The following is a 4955-nucleotide window of genomic DNA, read 5'->3' as shown; positions in this document are numbered from 1 at the left end:
ATATGATGTGTTTGGTATTTTGATGTTGGTAGGACGTTTGGTACATGTCCTGTTTTTCTTTGAATGTACCGTGTGTTTTTTTTTTTTTTTTCTCCATTATAAATAACTATATATTTTTATATGTATTGCGCTTTTATATATAATTTATTTTTCTATAATTTTATTTATTTATTTATTTATTTATTTATTTTCTAAAACTCTTTTAATTAATAAACAATGTAATTTTTAATTTATATAAAATACTTATACGTATTATAATATATTATTTTTTTAAAACATAATGTAACGTATATTTTTTAAATACCTCATATGTTTTTCAAAGGAATATATATCAAAAAAAACAATAAAACTTATGATTATTATAATTATGATTATTATGATTATGATTATTATGATTACTATTATTATAAATATTTTAAGAAACATATTATTCAAAATATTATATCTATATTTATATAATTTAAATTAAAACCAATAAGTATATTATTTCAATTCAGAATTATCATCCTTAAAAAACCTATCATATTATATATTATGTTATTTATATTTATTTCATAATATATTTTATTATTTTTTTTAATTATTTTTTATTAGAAATACTACTAATACAATGAATTCAAAAAATAGTCAACCTATAACAAAATATAATAATTACACGTAATATAACAAATAGATACAATACATAAAAAACCAATAAAAACACAAAAAACAAATCAAATTAATAAAAATAAAACACAATAAAAAAAAGAATAATGTATATTTTTTATTTTAATATAATAATACACTTTTTCTTTATTTTGCTTTGTAATTTTTATTATGTTTTATTTTTTAGTATAATATGTAGATATTTTTTGTTTATATATATATATATTTATTTGATAATATGTATATATTTATGAGATATAATTTCATATATATTTCATAATTTATATTGTTCTTTTTAATTTTTTTTTAAGTGTTATTTGTTTCTATATTACGGTATGCATTGATTTATTATCATTATATTTTTATATATATTAAGTGGCAAAAAAAGAAAAAAAAAAAAAAAATTTGTTTATTAAATATTTTTTCTTCTGTAAAATGTTTTCCATTTTTGTTTATATTTATATTTATATATTTTTTTTTTTTTTTTTTTTTTTTTGTTATTTTTTATATATATGAAAGTTGTATGATATATTTAAAATTTTTTTTTTTTTTTTTTTTTTTGTTATTTTTTATATATATGAAATTTATATGATATATTTCAAATTTTTCTTTTTTTTTTTTTTTTTTTTTATTATTTTATATGTAAACACATTTAGGAAAAAAAAATTATAATAATAATTTTTATATATATATATATTTTTTTTTTTTTTTTTTTAATATAATAAAAAGTAAAAATTATAAAATAAAAAATAAAAATATTAAATTTTTAAAGTACTGTTATCACTAATAAAATTAATAGTTATACTGTTAATTACTACTTCTAATAATATTACTATTAATAGTAGTATTAATAACAATAATACAAATAGTAATATATTATTATATTCAATGCGTTTCCAATAGTTTATGTTTTTTAATTTAAATAATTTTAACTATTATTGTTATCATATTAAATATATATATATAATACAATATAATTATGATATATATATGTACATATATATAATATAATTTGTAACACTAAAAATTAAATACAAAAAAAAAAAAAAAATACACAAACAAAAAATATAATATAACATGAACAATTAAAAATTATAATATAATACACAAATATAAAATATAATATAATACACAAATCAAATATAATATAACATCAACAAATAAAAATTATAATATAATACACACATAAAAAAAAAAAAAAAAAAATTCAAACATATATAAATACATATTATATATCCCATACATCTGCTATAGGATATTTCTCTTTCACCAATTTGGTATTTACATCCATTTCAATTTGTACTTTACTAGGAACATCCATATTATTACTATCCACAGTTGATGTGTCATGATCATTTACATCATAATAAATATCATCTTGCACATCATAATAAGGTTCATTATATTTATCCAGATCCTCCAAGATAGTATCCATATTATTAAATTGATTTATAGGTTTAGGATTATCCATATGTATTTGTATGGAAACATCAGTATTTAACGTTTTGTTACTCTCACTAGGGTGAGTGTTACCACTATGTGTCTCATTTTCCCACTCTTCTTTTAATTTGGCTAACCGCTCATTATCATTTTTCAACTTTTCGCACATATCTCTATGTCGTCTATCCATTTATGAAATATATTTAGTTGGTTCATTATAGGATCACTATGTGATTGTTTGGAAAAACTATTAAAAGTCGTATTTTTAGTATTATTTGTTCCATATAATTCGTTTTCTTTTAAGAACTTCATCATAAATATCAACATTATGTTTAGTACTTAGTGAATTGTTAATTAAGTCAATTCCGGTATATATATTATTTCAAACATATTTTGGATTTCCCATAATATTAGTAGTCCTATTAATATTTTCGGTAACATTCAAATTTATGTCGTAAGTAACCTTGTTTATCTGGTACTGCACGTAAATCTGGTATGCGACATTTCATTACTTCCCACCAGTTTTGACGTAAATTTGTATATGGGGGATCATCACGGGCATATTTGGCACCAATTGTACCTTTAATTTTACCAAATATGGTTTTCAAATTTTCTTGTAATCGTTCTGCATCTTTGCTTTGATCCCACAAATCTGTTCCTTTAATTATATCACGAAAATCTGCAAAACTATATTACATAACAGTACAAATTCCTGAAACATCATTACTAAGATTATTTTTTTATGTATATCCTTCATATTTTGCTGTCAACAACACATCACCTAATAATGAGTCACTCACATGATTACCACTAAGTCCCTCGCTATCTGCATTTAAATTCTCCAAGTTTGATGTACACATATGACGACGGCGAGGTGGTAATAGGACATTTTGTTGGTTTTGATTTACATCATCCTTCTTCGTTTCCCATGGCGTTCCTATTTCAAATCTTTTTTATTGACCTGTACCTTTTCCAGTACATGGACGATGATATTTGTCATCACCCTTACCATATTCACGTTTATCATTCGTATGTTTTTCTTTGTCAATGATGCAAATATTAATTTATAGGCCATTTCCTTGACCCCCTTTGTTGTATTGACATTTGTGAGCTTGAGCCGTCAAACCACTAAATACCATTCGCTTTTTGCTTCTCCTCCTGTTGAAACTGTTCTGCGATTTGCATCACTGTTTTTTGGGTACCAACAGCACTACTTCTCGCCATTTTCTTGTAGTATAACAAAATATAGTAATATATATATGTATATTATTTGTGGCGTTATTTGAAAAAAATAAAAACAATTTTTATAGAATATAAATTTATGATCTCTACGTCTACTCATATAAATATGTATTTATCCACTTACATTTTTACTTTTCCATTTATCCACAACATTTGAAATATATTATATATGTGCCTCTTTTGTAAGGTTTTGCCATTTTAATATATAAATATTATTAATTTTATATAATTTTCTTTTTTGTTTTTAGGCTTGAATGTTTATTATATGCATGTTATATATATGAATATATATCTTTCCATAGTTATGAAAAACAATAAAATATACATATATATTATTTAGATTAATATATAAATATCTAATAAAATACCATTAGTATTAATAGTAGTATCAATATAAGTATTATTTGTGATAGTACTAATATTAAGAATTAATTTTTGTTCATTTTTCTTTTTTATGATATTCAAAAAAAAAAAATATTAGAATACATGTGTAATAATTGATAAATAATATATTTTTTCAAAGAATACGTATGACTAAAATATACTAAAAAAAAAAAAAAATTTGTATCACACACGTATTATAAAAAAATAATTTATGTTATTAAAATATAAAAGGATAGATACTATCATTATATAAATATATACATATGATGTATCTATCCTAAAACAAATATATATGTAGTACATGTTGTAGATAATTTAATAAAATAATTTTTTTTTGTTTTTTATTCTAATGGAAAAGAATTATACAAATATACATATATAATATATTTTTTATTAATGTAATAATGAAAAATTTTATATTAATAGCATAGAATAGTTAAGCATTAATATTTACCAAGGAAAATATTAAAAAATATATAAAAAGTAATATATATAGATAAATTAAAGTTAAAAAATCACAAAAAAAAAAAAAAAACAACAATAAAAATTACAAGTGGAAAAAAGGAGTATTATTATACTGAAATAAAAACATTTTATAACTTTTTTCATTTTCTTTTTCTTTAATTTATTTCGTGAATTTTTGTACTATATCGTTTTTGTTATGTTTTATATATTGTATCCCTTTTTTATGCTACTTGTAATTTTATGTATTCGTAATATGTTATATTTTTTTTTTGATTGTATTGGTGGTATTTATAATAAAAAAGAAATAAAATTATAATAAAAAATGGTTTATTGAATAAATATATATATACAATTTAATATATAATATGATATGTTTTTTAAGGAATATAATTGTGAATTGAAGTAATATATTTATTTGTATTAAATTTATATTATAGACAAATAATTATTTTTTGAATAATATCTTTCTTATAATAACAATAATAAAATACATAGTAGTTCAGATGAAGATATTTTGGATGATCAAAATTACATAATACAAAAAAAAAAAAACATGAAAAAAAATTATTATGAAATTTTATATGTAAAACCAGATTTCGATATAAATGAAATTAAAAGAAAGTTTTATAATTTATCTTTAAAATATTATCTAAGATGAATAAAGTAATAATTTAGTGTTTCATAATAAATTTGAGAATACAAATGAGACATATAAAATATTGAGTTATCAGAATAGAAGAAAATTATATGATTCCGGTGATTTTGATGAATGAGATAAA

General features: G+C 19.2%; 1 pseudogene, besides 1 other annotated feature; it reads right to left on the bottom strand.

Moving 5' to 3' along the window:
* Positions 1–1873: 1873 nt before the first annotated feature.
* PF3D7_0101500 lies at positions 1874–3524 on the bottom strand (annotated as a pseudogene).
* Positions 1874–3524: a sequence feature (erythrocyte membrane protein 1 (PfEMP1), exon 2, pseudogene).
* Positions 3525–4955: the final 1431 nt, after the last annotated feature.

This window comes from Plasmodium falciparum (genome assembly GCF_000002765.6).
Source record: "Plasmodium falciparum 3D7 genome assembly, chromosome: 1".
Taxonomy (NCBI): Eukaryota; Apicomplexa; class Aconoidasida; order Haemosporida; family Plasmodiidae; genus Plasmodium; species Plasmodium falciparum.
This window is presented reverse-complemented; position numbering and strand designations above follow the sequence as displayed.